General features: G+C 50.0%; 1 non-coding gene across 1 annotated transcript; it reads right to left on the bottom strand.

Annotated features, from left to right (window-relative positions):
* Positions 1–16,623: 16,623 nt before the first annotated feature.
* On the bottom strand, positions 16,624–16,761 carry LOC114810739. The gene has a single exon (XR_003758434.1). It is a non-coding gene; the product is annotated as a small nucleolar RNA SNORA7 (small nucleolar RNA).
* Between the last annotated feature and the right edge of the window lie 432 nt (positions 16,762–17,193).

Below are 17,193 nucleotides of genomic sequence, written 5' to 3'. Positions count from 1 at the left end.
CAATCCTAGGGCTCCCCCCGCCCCGCCATCCCCTCTAACAATAATAATAATAATTGTGGTTTTGTTAAGCTTTCACTCTACTAAGCGCTGGGGTGGATACAAGAAAATTGGGTTGGACGCAACCCCTGTCCCACCTAGGGCGCGTGGTCTCAATCCCCATTTGACAGATGAGGTCATTGAGGTACAGAGAAGTGAAGTGGCTTGCCCAGTGTCACAGCAGACAAGTGGCGGAACTGGGATTGGAACCCATGACCTCCCGACTCCCAGGCCCGTGCTCCATCTACTACGCCATGCTGCTCTATCCGGGGAAACAGGAGAAGCCCATGAAGTGAGGGAGGATCCTATATTGTGCTCTCCCCAGTGCTTAGTACAGTGCTTTGCATGCAGTAAGCGCTCAATAAATACGACTGCCTGAATGAATGATCCCAAAGCTACCAGTCACCCGGCAAGCCCAAACCAGCAATGATTGGTACATATCTTCAAATTGCATATTATAAATTATTTTTTGACGTTGCTATCTGCCTTCCCCTCTAGTCTGGAAGATCACTGTCGGTAAGGAACGTGTCTGCCGATTCTCTTGCACTGGGCTCTCCCAAGTGCTTAGTGTAGTACAGCGTGGCTCAGTGGAAAGAGCGCCGGCTTGGGAGTCGGAGGTCATGTGTTCTAATCCCGGCTCCGCCGCTAGTCAGCTGTGTGACCTTGGGCAAGTCACTGAACTTCTCTGTGCCTCAGTTACCTCATCTGTCAAAGGGGGATTAAAACTGTGAGCCCCACGTGGGACAACCTGATTACCTTGTATCCCCCATTGCTTAGAACAGTGCTTTGCACATAGTAAGTGCTTAACAAATACCACAATTTATTTTTATTTTACTCTGCACATAGTGCTCAAATAAATACCACTGATAATGACGCATGGAAGAGCAGTGGAAGCTTTCCTTGCAGACTAAGGAAGCAGCCTGGCCTAGGGAAAAGAGCACAGGACTGGGAGTCAGAAGACCTGGATTCTAATCCACCACTTACCGACCGTGGGACCTTGGACATGTTGCTTGGCTTCTCTGTGCCTCATTTTCCTCATCTGTAAAATGGAGATTCAATTCCTGACCTCCCTCCTACTTAAATGGCATGCCCCACGTAGGTCAGGGACTGCATCTGATCTGATCGTATTGTACAGTGCTTGGCGCATAATAGGCGCTTACAAAATCCCTCAGTTATGATGATGATGATTACTGTCATTGATGAAGTTCACCTCGCAGCAGACCCAACACACCAGCCATTTTCTGTTGCGGCAGGGACCATCCAAGACACTGAGGCTGGGACATTTCTGCAGCACACAGGGCTGGGAAAAGGGACACTCAGCTCAGAGAAGCAGGGTGTCCTAGTGAAAAGAGCATGGGTCTCGGAGTCAGAGAACCTGTGTTCTAATCCCAACTCTGCCGTTTGTCTGCTGTGACACCTTGGATAAGTCACTTCACTTGTCTGGGCCTCGCTTACCTCATCTGTACAGCGGAAATTAAAACCTGATCCTTCCTACTTAGACTGTGAGCCCCATGTGGGACAGGACCTGTGAGCAAACCGATTGTAACTACCCCAGTACTTTGTACGGTGCCTAGCACACAGTCAGAGTTGAACAGGCACCAATAAAAAACAAAAATACGCTTAAAACTCTGACCGTGCATAAACCGGGATTTCACGAGTTGACTTTTTGGGCCTTGAGAAATTCAGTTAGGATTTTGGCCATGGTATTCTCAAGGGCCCCTCTCAGGGTCGCACCCGGAGAGTTTCCAAGCAGGGGCTTGGTAGTCAGAGGTTGTGGGTTCTAATCCCGGCTCTGCCCCTTGTAATAATGTTGGTATTTGTTAAGCGCTTACTATGTGCAGAGCACTGTTCTAAGTGCTGGGGTAGATACAGGGTAATCGGGTTGTCCCACGTGAGGCTCACAGTCTTCATCCCCATTTTGCAGATGAGGGAACTGAGGCACAGAGAAGTGAAGTGACTTGCCCACAGTCACACAGCTGCCGAGTGGCAGAGCCGGGATTCGAACCGGTTGTGTGGCTTTGGGCAAGTCACTTAACTCTCTGTGCCTCAGTTCCCTCAACTGTAAAATGGGGATGGAGACTGTGAGGCCCACATGGGACAACCTGATTATCTTGTATCCCCCTCAGAGCTTAGGACAGTGCTCGGCACATAGTAAGTGCTTAACAAATACCGCCATTATCACCAGTGACGACTACAGGAGGGAGAGTCAAGCAGGGGCCTAGCCATTCCATTCCCAGATCGGGCAGTGGCTAGAGAGGCGATCTGCTACAAGTCAAAACTTCCCTGCTCTGGGCAGCAGAAGGCGAAGGTTAACCACTTTTGTATTTTTACCAAGAAAACTCCGGATACGCTACCAGAACGATTGCAGATGGAAGTGGGGCGTTATAGGAGAGATGTGTCTGTGGCGTCGCTTTGGTTCGGACACGACTCGGCGGCCTAAGACACCGACGCCAACATTCTCAAGGAACTGAAGTGGCAGGTAAGACGTTGGTCCTGCGGATGAGTTAAGAGGTTTTCACGATTTCCTGCTTAGAACTTTTTTTCAACAAGATGTTTTGATGATGCCACAGTAATTAGCAAAGTTGGGGAAAAGCACAGAGCCATTTGAGCATTTGGCAACGTCCTGAAAGCGACTGACTGTTCTGGAATCTGCCGAAGAGGATCAAGATGTAAAACCGATTCTCCATCTGGAAGCACTGACAAAGCTTGACTTCAGCCGAAATTTCTTTGGCATCTGGATCCGCATTGCACTTCAATGCTTAATCAACTGCAGTCTTCCCAAGCTCTGATGTTCCATTTTTACAAGTGAAGTGCCAGAAAAGAGAGGAAATGCAGAGACATTGGAAATAGATTTTCATGCTTCCAGTTCAAGTCAGCTGTGAGCGCCTCAAACATACTTGGCATTTCAATTTTCAGTGTTTCCTTCGGGGAAAAGACTTGAGCCTTCATCGGTTGATTCATAAAACCGGATTTTTTTTTCTTGCTCTTCTCTGTTACATAAACATTGAAACTCCCCTTTTGGGGAGTAACTCCTTTAGTGAACACTTGCAAAGTGCTGCATCCTGTAGAGAAGCAGCGTGGCTCAGTGGAAAGAGCCCGGGCTTCGGAGTCAGAGGGCACGGGTTCGACTCCCGGCTCTGCCACTTGTCAGCTGGGTGACTGTGGGCGAGTCACTTCACTTCTCTGGGCCTCAGTTCCCTCATCTGTAAAATGGGGATTAACTGTGAGCCTCCCGTGGGACAACCTGATCACCCTGTATCTACCCCAGCGCTTAGAACAGTGCTCGGCACATAGGAAGCGCTTAACAAATGCCAACATTATTATTACTCTACTACTGCACCCTCTGCCCCAGCGGGAACCTGACCGCCAGGGACGAAGGTGAGCCTGGCACTGGGCAAACCGCCAGCACCATCGGCGGTTCCCTCGTGGAGGTGCTTGGTGCCCAAATCCTCAGGCCTGGGCCTAGTGGAAAGAGGACAGGCCTGGGAGTCAGAGGGATCTGGGTTCTGATCCTGGCTCCGCACACGACTGCTATGTGACTCACTTGACTTCTCTGGGCCTCAGTTACCTCATCTGTAAAATGGGGATTAAGACTGTGAGCCCCATGTAGGACAGGGACTGAGTCCAACTTGATCAGCTTGTATCTATCCCAGCACTTAGAATAGTACTTGGCACATAGTAAGCGCTTAACAAACACCGTCATTATTGATGACGGGAGACTCGATCGGGGCATAGATTCGCAAGGACGAGCGTATCTTTATGGGACTTTTCAGGTGGAAAAGAGTGCTTTTGAACCCAATTTGCCAAGGGCAGAGAGGAGAAGCAGCGTGTCCAAGTGGTTTGAGTACAGACCTGGGAGTCAGAAGGACCTGGGTTCTAACCCCAGCTCTGCCACTTGTCTACAGTGTGACCTTGAGCAAGTCACTTCACTTCTCTGGGCTTCAGTTACCTCACCTGTAAAATGAGTATTAAGACTGCGTGCCCCATGTGGGACGTGGTCTGCGTAAGTACGTGTTATAACACTTTCAAGAGGAGTTTACAGTCAAATAAGAGAGCCAGGCAGGCACAGATAGTCTGGGCGTGGAAGAGCAAGAGGGTGAGGAGATTTGATGAGCTCAGAAGTCGGCATTTACGTAATTAATTGAACAGAAAATGAGTGAGTCACCCTGGGCTTACAAAGGTTTTTGGGGGTGGTTTTTTTTGCTATCCCATAATGATGGAACAGGGTCCCTTTGGGGAAAGCGTGTTTAACTAGACTCTGCAGGACATTTGCATAGCAGACTCAGTTAATGAGTTTGTGGACCACAAACCTCACTGCGGGGTCAAACACGGTCAGCCCTCACCCAAGCCCCGGCTGGGAACGCCTGCCTGCCTGAGAACGCCTGCCCGAAGGGTGGAGGCCCAGGCTAAAGGGGATCAGGAGAATTTTGCAGCGGGAAGAGTTATCCCAAGCCCTCCATGGCTCCCCTTACTCCCCAAGCCTGGGACCACCCCTCTTCCTCTCCCCCACAGTGAGGCAGAGGGGCTTGCCCCATCCCCAGGCCATGGAGACTTCCATCAGCCCCTTCTCCAGCCAGGGAAGAGCTCAAACAGTTCCAGCCTCATGTCGTCTCCACAGTAGGTGGAAGGGAATAAGCCATGGGTGGTCAGGTGGGTTCACCGATGTAGATGTGTACGTCCCGAGAGATCGGAACTGAGAGTTGTTTGGACGGAATAAGGTGAGAGGGGCTTGGAACCCGTTCAGAAACTCCACGGTAGGTCTCGGAAAAGGAGGTAGGTGATGCCGACCAACAGAAGTAGGTGATGCGCACGTGAATGATGTGGTGGTATGAGGAGCTGTGTGGCTTAGTGGCTAGAGCAAGAGCCTGGAAGCCAGAAGGACTTGGGTTCTAATCTCGGCTCCGCCCCACGTCTGCAATATGACCTTGGGCAAGTCGCTTAACTTCTCTGGGCCTCAGTTATTTCATCTGAAAAATGGAGATTAAGAGGGTGAGCCCCACGTGGGACAGGGAGGTTTTCCGGCCTGATTAGCTTGTGTCTATCCCAGTGCTTAGAACAGTGTTTGGCACAGAGTGGGCACTTAACTAGTACCATAATTATTATTATTATGGGCCCAGGAGCAGCCATGGGGAGTGAGTAGAGGCCGACTCCGGAGAGCCACAGGGGACAAGGCGTCATCTGGCCTCGGGGACATAGTGACGAGCCAGAGCCTGGGATCCATCCAGTGATGATAATAATCATGTTTGTTAAGTGCTTACTATGTGCCAAGCGCTGTTCTAAGCCCTGAGGTAGTCACAAGGTAATCAGGTTGGACGCAGTCCCTTTCCACATGGGATTCGCAGTCTTGATCCCCGTTTTACAGATGAGGTAACTGAGAAGTGAAGTGACTTGCCCCAGATCCCAGAGCAGACAGTTGGCAGAGCCAGGATTACAACCCATGACCGTCTGACTCCCAGGCCCGTGTCCTATCCACTAGGCCGTGCCGATAGACCCGCAGTCAGTGCTTAATTTATAGAAGGGCTTCCTGGGGTTTCGCCTTGCTTCAGTGAAGAGCCATTTGACCTGGCATCTCCGTCGTCCTGGACCGGAGCTCTACTGAGTCAGGATCTCCATGAGCCAGAAATACCGAGGACCTTCAAAGATGCATGGGAGAGGAGGTGATTGGCAATAGCAGGGCTCCTACTTCTTAAATCCTTCGTCGGCGAGCCACCCAGGACGGAGCAGTCACGTCGGCCCCTAGGAGAAGTGCCTCTGCAGTTTTCCAAGGCCCTGGCACCCAGCCCAAGTGAAGCGAGGCACTTTTCTAGCTGCATAATAACGCTACATACACGTTCACAGATAGCAGAAGAACTCAGGGTCTTCTGCCCGGATTTCTTTCTCCCAACAAACCTCCCTTTTGGACTCCAACTCAGCCATTGCAAGAGCACAGCTCTCTTTTGAGGCCTGGCGTGTTGGCGGTTTCGCTTTCTCAGACCTTGGCTGGCTCAGTCAGAAGCTGGTTCCATGCAAATAGCAAGCACAGCATCTCACCTTTTCCTGTTTTGTGCTTTGGAAATTGATGCTGAATGGGAGGATGGTTTGGTTACGGTTCACTCGAGGTCTCGATTTCTTCTATATTCATTCATATAGTGTAATTTGTTGAGCATCTTTATTAAGGTATCTGTTAAGCACTTCCTTTATGTCAAGTGCCCCTCTCAGGGTTGCACGTGGAGAGTTTCCAGTACTCTTCCAGTCTCGACTACGGGAGGCAGAGTCAAGATATCCCTTCCCTTCCTAGCTTGGGCAGTGGCTAACAAATGGAAGGAAATCTGCTACCAGTCAACATTCACCTGTGCTGGGCAGCAGTGGAATGGGAGAGAGTTGAGGGCAGAGACTCGCGTTTACTGCACAGAAGGAGGCAACGGTAAACCGCTTCTTTTGATCTTTTTAGCAAGCAAACTGAATGGATAAACTACCGGAACGATTGCCGATGGAGGCGGAGCGTTCTGGGAGAGATGTGTCCGTGGCGTCGCTATGGGTCGGGGACGACTGGACGGCATAAGACAAGACAGATGTGTCAAGCGTTTTTACTAAGTGCTGGAGTAGGTATAAGATAACCAGGTTGGTTTCAATCCCCGTCCCACATGAGGCTTGCAGTCTAAATTGGAGTGGGGAGGACCTTGAGAGCAAAGCATTGTACTTAACACCAGGGAAGAGTTCGAGGGTAACAATTCAGAATGGGAAGAATCTGGCCCATTGGGAGCCCACAGCCTAAGAATGGTGGGAAATGGCAGTGGACAAATGTGGAAAAATCGAAACGGTGAAAACAGCAGCACTAATGAAGAGACAAGGCCGGCGGTGAAGTAAGACCGACAGTCGGTCAATCCATCTAAATCAATTAAGGATATTTACTAAGCACTTACTTCGTGCAGAGCACTGAAGTAAGCACTTGGGAGCCCACAGTCCAACAGATTGGTAGACACAGAATTGATAGACACATTCCCTGCCCGCAAAAAGCTTATAGTCCATCCACTCTGGCCAAAGGAACCATTTTCAGGTTTCCACTGCTCTAACCGAGCAGCCAGGATTCAACAACGCCAAGCTCCCTAACGATCCAAGTGTTTTGTTTTTGGAGTGTGCTGCCTCTCCAGTTCCTTTCCAGCGCCAGTAGGCATGGACGGGGGGTAGGGATGGGAGACTGTGGATGGGACAATGTGGATTTCCCTCCAAAGGTCCCCCTCACCCCCCACCCAAATACCCCCAGCCTCCCTGTGCTGGGGGAGGAGACAGCCAGAAATCAGGGAAGGCTTCTGGAGCTATGCCATCAGTGGGAAAGGTTTCTGACCAAACAACTATCCGGGGGGGGGGGGGGGCCGGGTCTGGGGCGGGGGAAGGGCTCAGTAAGGATCCTGGAAACAGCTGGTTAACTTGGCAGAAAAGATGCAGTGGCTGGGGAGGATTATTAAAAACCTATCTCTTCCAAGAACACTTTCCCGATTAAGCCCTCATTTCCCCTACTCCCTTTCCCTTATATGTCGGCCTTGCACTTGGATCTGTATCTTTTATTAACCCCCCCACCCTCAGCCCCGCAGCACTTACGTACAATAACCGGAATTTTTTTTCATGTTTGTCTCTCCCTCTAGGCTGTGAGCTCCTTTCAATTCATTCAATCGTATTTATTAAGTGCTTACTGTGTGCAGAACACTGTATCAACTGCTGGGGAAAGTACACTACAACAATAAACAATGACAATCCCTGCACTTAATGAGCTCACAGCCTAGAGGGGGGGGAGACAGACATCGATGCAAATAAACAGACACCAATACAAATAAATAAAATTATGGATATATACATATCCATATATGTCCATTATGAGAAGCAGCGTGGCTCAGTGGAAAGAGCCCGGGCTTGGGAGTCAGAGGTCATGGGTTCTAATCCCAGCTCCGCCGCTTGTCAGCCGTGTGACTTTGGACAAGTCACTTAACTTCTCCGTGCCTCAGTTCCCTCAACTGTAAAATGGGGATTAAAACTGTGAGCCCCACGTGGGACAGCCTGATCACCTTGTATCCCCCTAGCGCTTAGAACAGTGCTTTGCACATAGTAAGCACTTAACGAATACCAACATTATTATACATATCCATATATACATGTCCATAATCCCCAGTCTGGTGCTCGGGGTTGGGGAAAGCAAAGGGAGCAAATCAGGGTGAAAAAGAAGGGAGTGGGAGATTAGGAAAAGTGGGGCTTAGTCTGGAGCCTCTGGAGGAGATGCGCCTTCAATGATGCTTTGAAGGCGGGGAAAGTAATTGTCTGGCGGTTTTGAGGAGGGAGGGCATTCCGGGCCAGAGGCGGGATGTGGACCAGGGGACCACCACTGTCTCGGTGGTGAGACAGGGGAGATCGAGATACAGTTAGAAGGTTAGCACCAGAGGAGCAAAGTATGCAGGCTGGGATGTAGAAGGAGAGAAGGGAGGTGAGGTAAGAAAGGGCAAGGTGATGAAGAACTTTGAAGCCAATGGTGAGGAGTTTTTGTTTGATACGGAGGTGGATAGGCAACCACTGGAGAGTTTCGAGGAGGGGGGTGACATGCCCTGAAGGTTTCCGTAGAAAGATAATCTAGGTAGCAGAGCAAAGTATCGACTGGAGTGGGGAGAGACAGGAGGTTGGTAGGTCAGCAAGGAGGCCGATGCAGTAATCAAGGCGGGATAGTATTATGAGCGATGTTGCGACGGTGGGGCGGACAGGATTTGGTGATGGATTGAATATGTGGGTCGAATGAGAAAGGAGTCAAGCGTAACGCCAAGTTCCTGTGAGACAGAAAGGACGGCGGTGCCGTCTACGGGAAAGTCAGGGAGAGGACAGGGTTTGGGTGGGAAGGTAAGGAGCTCTGTTTTGGACACGTTAAGTCTGAGGTGACGAGAGGCCATCAGGTAGAGATGTCTTGAAGGCAGGAGGAGATGCGAGACTGCAGAGACGGAGAGAGATCGGGGCTGGAGATGTAGGCAGGGAACACGTCTACCGACTCCGTCATATCGTATTCTCCAATGCACTTAGTACAGGTCTCTGCACACGGTAAGCTTTCTATAAATACCGTTATTTGCTTGACTGACTGATTAGCTATCCAGTTTCTTCCCACTGGTCTGTAGCACCAAGGGTCAGCACCAGCACTGTGCTGTGGTCACGCAGAGCTTAACAAATACCGCAATTATTATTATTATTAACTGGATTTTGAACATCAAATTCTCACAGGCGCTTTTCAGTGTGTTGCAGCACTGGCTGACTACTCTCTTGCTGGACTCTGTGCTCCAGGAGAGACATAACCGGCAGGGAGGAGAGACTGTGGGGACGGGGAGGCGGGGAGGGGGCTGCAAACCATGGGGACCAGCATTGATTCTTTGGCCCAGGTTCTTGACGAGTCAATCAGTCAGTGAGAAGGAGTATGGTCTAGTGGAAAGAGCGTGGGCCTGGGAGTCAGAGGACCTGGCTTCTAATCCCGGCTCTGCCCATTGGTCTGCCAATTGTTTGCTGTGTGACCTTGGAGAAGTCGCTTAACTTCTCTGTGTCTCAGTTCTCTCAGCTGTGAAATGGAGATTCAGTATTTGTTCTCCCTCCTACTTAAGACTGTGAGCCCTCATGCGGGACAAGGACTACGTCCAACCTAATTAGTTTGTACCTACCCCAGTGCTTAGAACAATGTTTGACACCTAGTAAGCGTTTAACAAGTACCATCAAACGAAACAAGCAAAAAAACAATCAGTTGTATTTATTGAGCACTTGCTATGTTCGGAGCACTGAATTAAGCAATTCTGAAGTCCTTCTCACTGGACTGGGGCTCATCCATCATATAATAATAATTATAGTAATTGTGATATTTCTTAAATGCTTAAGAAACGTACTAAGTACCAGGGTGGATACAAGCAAATTGGGTTGGGCACAGTCCGTGTCCCACATGGAGCTCCGGTCTTAATCCCCATTTTACAGATGCGGTAACTGAGGCACAGAGAAGTCAAGTGACTTGCCCAAGGTCACACAGTCAACAAGCGGTGGAATCAGAGGACTACATCACTAGATGAGTTTTTATCGATCAAATCTATTGAGCGCTTACTGTGTGCAGAGCACTGTACTAAGCACTTGAGAGAGGACAATGCGGTAGAGTTAGTAGACAGGGTCCTTGCCCACAAGGAGTTTACAGTCTACAATAAGAGACTGATATTAAAACAAATTATAGGTAGATGAAATGGCAGATTGCAAGGATATGTACATAAAGCAAAACAATCACTCTTCCCCCCTTCAAAGCCCTATTGAAGACGCACCTCCTCCAAGAGGCCTTCCCAGACTAAGCCCCCTTTCCCTCAGCTCCTTCTCCCTTCCATGTCACCTCGACTCATTCTCTTTGCTCTTCCCCCTTTCCCCTCAACAACACTTACGTATATATGTATATATTTGTAATTCTACTTATTTATATTGTTGCCTGTTTACTTCTTTTGATGTCTGTTGTTTCCCCACCGCCCCCGCCCCCCCCAGACTGTAAGTCCATAGTGGGCAGGGATTGTCTCTCTTTATTGCTGTATTATACTTTCCAAGTACTTAGCACAGTGTTCTGCACACAGAAAGCGCTCAATAAATATGATTAAATGAATGAATAAAGGCAGTGGGGCAGAGGGTGGGGTGAATATTGAGCGCTTACTGTCGTATGCGAAGAGCTGATGAGGGATCCCTACCTGTGGGTGGGTGACTTGTAAAGGTCAAGATGTGCTCAGGATCTTTTCTGCTTTGCTCACACTTGCCATCTGATCAGTAGCCACCAATTTCAGAGGGATCCCATTGTGCACCTCCACTGCCTAGGCATTTTTTTATGGTATTTGTTAAGCGCTTACTATGTGCCAGACACTGTTCTGAGCACTGGGGTAGATACAAGCTAATCAGGTTGGCCACAGTCCACGTCCCACGTGATGGGGCTCACGGTCATAATCCCCATTTTACAGATGAGGAACCTGAGCCACAGAGACGCGAAATGACTTGCCCAAGGTCACACAGCAGACAAGTGCCAGAGCCGAGACTAGAACCGAAGTCCTTCTGACTCCCAGGCCTGTGCTCTTTCCACTAGGCCACGTTCACTTACCGCAACTCCTGTAGCACTCAAGTGCACAGCATATGCGCTCTATTTTTTAAAATAGTATTTGTCAAGAGCTTACTTTGTGCTAGGCACTGTATTAAGTGCTGAGGTAGTTACAAAGCAATCAGAGTGGACACAGTCCCTGTCCCACATGGGGCTCATAACCTTAATCCCCATTTGACAGATGAAATAACTGAAGCCCGGAGAAGTTAAGTGAGTTGTCCAAGATTGATTCATTCAGTGGTATTTATTGAGCGCTTACTGTGTGCGGGGCAGTGTACTGAGCACTTGCAACAATAAACAGTGACATTCCCTGCCCACAGCGAGCTCACAGTCTAAAATTGGGGGACAGACATCAGTACAAGCAAATAAAATTACAAATATGTTACATAAGTGCTTTGGGCAGACAGCAGACAAGTGATGGAGCCGGGATTAGAACCTAACTCCTCTGACTCCCGGGCCCCTGCTCCTTCCATTAGGCCATACTGTTTCTCTATTTTTCCCCCTCTCTGAAGTTTATTTCAATTTCTGTCTTCCTCCTTTAGGTTGTAAGCTTCTTGGAGGCAGAGATTGTGTCTTCTAACTCTTCAACTCTCCCAAACACTTCGCACACTGCTGGGGCACCCACTGGGTGCTTAATACGTGGCTCAGTGGAAAGAGCCCGGGCTTGGGAGTCGGAGGTCATGGGTTCAAATGCCGGCTCTGCCACTTGTCAGCTGGGTGACTGTGGGCAAGTCACTTCACTTCTCTGTGCCTCAGTGACCTCATCTGTAAAATGGGGATTAACTGTGAGCCTCACGTGGGACAGCCTGATTACCCTGTATCTCCCCCGGCGCTTAGAACAGTGCTCGGCACATAGTAAGCGCTTAACAAATACCAACATTGTTATTAATACATGCCACTGAGTGAACGAGGGATTGACTGGTCTACAGGACGCACCTGTTGTATGTCTTCACTGAAAAATAAAACTCATCCTGGTAAAATTTTGTATTTAAATGCCATATCTATCTCTAAGCAAACTGACCCAGGCTCTGTTCTAATACTAGTGCCCTTTTCCTAGGCTTCCTGATAACTAGTTTTTTCCAAGACCCGTAGTTTTTGTCTTAAGTATTAGTGACTTAAAGTTTCTGGTTTCTCTTTTAGATCTCTTTTCTGATTCGACCTAAAATGATCTGGGAACCACTGCCAAAAAAACACACCCTCATATTCCCAAACATTTCTGTGGGGCAAACTAACCTAATCATGTCTCTTTATTTTGGGTCACAATCTGGGAAATCACAGCTTTCCTTTTCACATTCTCTTTATCCTGTCTATTAAACATTCTCTCCCTCATTGGTTTCACTTCCAAAGTTGTTGACAATCTTTTTCTGACTTTTCTCTTCTGTGGCCAAAGGAGAAGTTTGGCATTTAAGATGCCGAATAAGGACTGTCTCTTGGATCGCTTGCCCTTCGCCAGAAATCTCCCTTTTCTTGTTACCCACGTGACTTGAGAAGCTCCCAGATTGAAAGTGTCACGGTGCGATCTCTCCAGTACAAATTTCTGAAATTCAGTGCTATTCTATCGCCGGCCATTAGCTATCATAGCCTCGTCCATTTTTTTTATTCCCCATCAATCGTTTATATAAGTAACTTGAGCAGTTTGAAACCAGTTCATCGATTTCCGGTATTTTTATTGACATTTGATTTACAAGCCATCTGGTCTGATGTCTCTTCTGCAGACTTTCAGTGACCTTCTAGCTCAAAGGTCAGGAGACTTGGGCTATTGAGTCACACTTGGGTCTTCCTGGAAGTAAATGTGGCTCTTTGGCAGAGTCCACCCCACTCCACACTCACCCCCACCCCATGGAGTCAGCACCCTCTAGACTGTAAACTCACTGTGATTTTTGGAATGGGAATGTCTCTTCTTGACATATCCGCCGTGGTGGACAAGTATTTCCTTGATAGCCCAGCCCACACTCTGCGCTCCTCTGCCGCTAACCTCCTCGCGGTCCCTTGTCCGTGCCTGTTCTGCCGTTGACCCCTGGCCCATGTCCTACCTCCTCACAACCGCCAAACTGGCTCTCTTCCCCCCTTCAAAGCCTTCCTGAGATTTCACCTCCTCCAGGAGCGCTTCCCAGACTAAGCCCCCTTTTCCTCCGCTCCTCCTCCCCTCCCCATCGCCCCGACTCCCTCCCTCTGCTGTACCCCCCTCCCCACCCCACAGCACTTGTGTATATTTGTACATATTTATTATTCTATTTATTTTATTAATGATGTGTATATATCTATAATTCTATTTATCTATTTTGATGCTATTGATGCCTGTCTACTTGGTTTGTTTTATTGTCTGTCTCCCGCTTCTAGACCGTGAGCCCGTTGTTGGGTAGGGATTGTGTACTTTCCAAGCGCTAAGTACAGTGTTCTGCACACGGTAAGCGCTCAGTAAATACGATCGGATGAATGAATGGGCAGGGAATGCGTCTGTTATGTTGTCATATTGTACGCTCCCAAGCACTTAGTACTGTTCCCTGCACACTGTGAGAGATCAATAAATACGACTGACCGAGGGAAATGCCACTAGGTTTTCCTCCCCAGGAAAGAGCTACGCAGGAAGGCGAGCAGGAGGTAGCTGGGCCGTGGCTCAGTGGAAAGAGCCCGGGCTTTGGAGTCAGAGGTCGTGAGTTCGAATCCCAGCTCTGTCACTTGTCAGCTGTGTGACTGTGGGCAAGTCACTTCACTTCTCTGTGCCTCAGCGACCTCATCTGTCAAATGGGGATTAAGACCGTGAGCCCCACGTGGGACGACCTGATTCCCCTGTGTCTACCCCAGCGCTTCGAACAGTGCTCTGCACATAGTAAGCGCTTCACAAACACCAACATTATTATCCCACCCCTTGGAGGAGGAAAGGGACCGAAGGGGGAACCGAGATGGCGTCTCCGTGCCTCGCCTTGGTGGCAGGGTGAGCAGAAGCTGTCCTCGGGGCCTCCCCACTGTGCCACCTGCGACAAGCAGGGAAGGAAACCACTCACCCCCGACTTGAGCCAGGGGCCTGTGCAACCCGTTTGCCGGGCACCAGGCTCCTCGTGCCCCATTAGTGGCCGTGAGTAGGCTGGGGGAGTACGGCAACCACTTCATTCACTGAATCGTATTTATTGAGTTCCTACTGTGTACTAAGCACTTGGGAGAGTACAATAAACAGACACATTCCCTGCCCACACCAAGGTTACAGTCTAGAGGACTTAATCCTGGACCCTTTGCCTGCCAGGGCCAGAAGCAGTGAAACTGTGGTGCAGGAACAGGAGGAGAAGGAAGAGGAGGAGGAAGAGGAGGAAAAGAACAACCTGCTGGAAGTCCGTTCTCTCCCCGCCGCCATCCCCCCATGAAGGGAAACAGCGTGGCTTAGTGGAAGGAGCCCGGGCTTGAGAGTCAGAGGTCTAGGCTTCTAATCCCGGCTCTGCCACTTATCAGCGGTGTGACTTTGGGCAAGTCACTTCTCTGTGCCTCAGTTATCTCATTTGTAAAATGAGGACTGAGACTGTGAGCCCCACGTGGGACGACCTCGTTGCCTTGTGTCTACCCCAGTGCTTAGAACGGTGCTTGGCACATAGTAAGTGCTTAACAAATACCAGCATCATTATTATTAACTGTGGTGCGGGAACAGGAGGAGGAGGAAGAGGAGGAGAGGGTAAAGGAAGAGGAGAAGGAAGAGGAGGAAGAGGGGGGAAAAGAACAACCTGCTGTAAATCTGTTCTCTCTCTCCCCCGCCATCTCCCTCGTGAGGAGAAGCAGCGTGGCTCAGTGGAAAGAGCAGGGACTCGGGAGTCAGAGGTCGTGGATCCTAATCCCCGCTCTGCCACTTATCAGCGGTGTGACTTCGGGCAAGTCACTCCACTTCTCTGTGCCTCAGTTACCTCATTTGTAAAATGTGGATTGAGACTGTGAGCCCCCAAGTGGGACAACCTCATTGCCTCGTGTCTACCCCAGGGCTTAGAACAGTGCTTGGCACATAGTAAGCGCTTAACAAATACCATCATTATTATTCTTATTATTATGAGCACGGTAGGGCCTGTGCTGTTTTTACCAAGTTGGCCCAGCCCTCTCCTCCTCACCCAGCTGTTCCAGCTAGCACTAATGCTGCCAGACAGTTTTCTTCACATCAGCCCCAGAGTCAACTGCCCCCTGGCCAAACAGAACTGGGGAGGGAGCAGGGGCCGGGGCCGGCCAGCCCGCAGCCTCCTGGGCCCTCCCTGCCCCCACGCTTCTCTTCTCCCCTCCCTTCTCTTCCCAGAAATGCCCTCTCCCACCTCTCCCTGACTCTTCCCATCTCCCTCCTTTTCTCTTCCCCTCCCTTTCTCTATTCCCCTTCCCGATTCTTCGCCTTCTCACCCCTTCTCTCCCCCTCCACTGCCTTCCTTTGCTTTCCTCTCCCTTTCCTTTCTCCGTCCATTTCACCTGCTCTGCGCTGCCCGGTCTCTGCTGGCGGCAACAGGCCTAGTGTCTAGAGCACGGGCGTGGGAGTCGGAAAGACCTGGATTGTAAACTCGGCTCCACCATTTGTCTGCTGTGTGACCTTGGGCAAGTCACTTAGCCTGTGCCTCAGTTTCCTCATCTGCAAAATGGAGATTGAGATTGTGAGATGGGGGACTGTGTCCCACTGATTTGCTTTTATCCACCCCAGTGCTCAGTACAGTGCCTGGCACGTAGTGAGCATTTAACGAATACCGCAATTATGATTATAATCACGATTCCACTGTGCTGTGTCTGATGTCACATGTCACCTGTATGGCTCTTTGGGCACCAGCTGCTCAAGGGTTTCATTTGTTTTGGATCTTTTGGGGGTAGGTACCAGCTTGGGAGTCAGAGGTCATGGGTTCGAAACCCGACTCTGCCCCTTGTCAGCTGTGTGCCTGCGGGCAAGTCACTTCACTTCTCCGGGCCTCAGTTCCCTCATCTATAAAATGGGGATGAACACTGTGAGCCCCACGTGGGACAACCCGGTTACCCCGTATCTACCCCAGCGCTTAGAACAGTGCTCTGCACGAAGTAGGCGCTTAAAAAATGCCAGCATTAATTAATTAATTAATTAGAGCAGTCACAGTCCCTGTCCCACATGGGGTTCACTATCTAAGTAGGAGGGAGAACAGGTATCGCCATTTTACAGTTGAGGCAACCGGGGCACAGAGAAGTGAAGTGAGTTGCCCAAGGTCACACAGCAAGCAACTGGATTAGAACCCAGGTCCTTCTGACTCCCAGGCCCATGCTCTCTCCACTAGGCCACACTGCTTCAATGTGAGAGGAGGCAAGAGAAGAGCTGTTGTTGTCATCATCATGTCGGGTCGGGTCCGACCCATACCAACGCCATAGACGCATCTCTCCCAGAACTCTCTGCTTCCATCTGCAATCCTTCTGATAGAGTTTTCTCGGTTTACCATCGCCTCCTTCCGTGCAGTAAACCTGAGTCTCTGCCCTCGACTCTCTCCCGTGCCTCTGCTGCCCGGCTCAGATGAGTTTCGACCCGTAGCAGATGGCCTTCCACTCGCTAGCCACTGGCCAAGCTAGGAATGGAAGGGGTGAGCCTCTGCTTGACTCCCCCTCCAGTAATCGAGACAGGTAGAGTACTGGAAACTCTCCAGATGCAACCCTGAGAGGTATGAGAGAATCATTATAATAATGGCGCTATTTGGTAAGCACTTACTAGGTGCCGAGCACTGTTCTAAGCGCTGGGGTAGACAGGGTGATCAGGTCGTCCCACATGAGGCTCACAGTCTTAGTCCCCATTTTCCAGATGAGGTAACTGAGGCACAGAGAAGTTAAGTGACTTGCCCGCAGTCCCACAGCTGACAAGTGGCAGAGCCGGGATTCGAACCCATGACTTCCGACTCCCAAGCCCGGGCTCTTTCCACTGAGCCACGCTGCTTCACAGAATTAATCATTTTTCCTGAAGGCTAACAGTTTTCTAGGTGTCAGCCTTTCCCGATCTCGGCACGGCAATAGGGCACAGCGTGGGCAGTGTTGGCGGTGCCGGGGCTTAGGGGGCAGAGCAGATGAGATGACGCTAGGCTCTGCCATCCTTTGGTTTCCGC

This window comes from Ornithorhynchus anatinus, chromosome 3, assembly GCF_004115215.2.
Source record: "Ornithorhynchus anatinus isolate Pmale09 chromosome 3, mOrnAna1.pri.v4, whole genome shotgun sequence".
NCBI classification, from domain to species: domain Eukaryota; kingdom Metazoa; phylum Chordata; class Mammalia; order Monotremata; family Ornithorhynchidae; genus Ornithorhynchus; species Ornithorhynchus anatinus.
The sequence above is the reverse complement of the archived record's forward strand: the minus strand, read 5'-3'. Positions and strand labels throughout refer to the sequence as shown.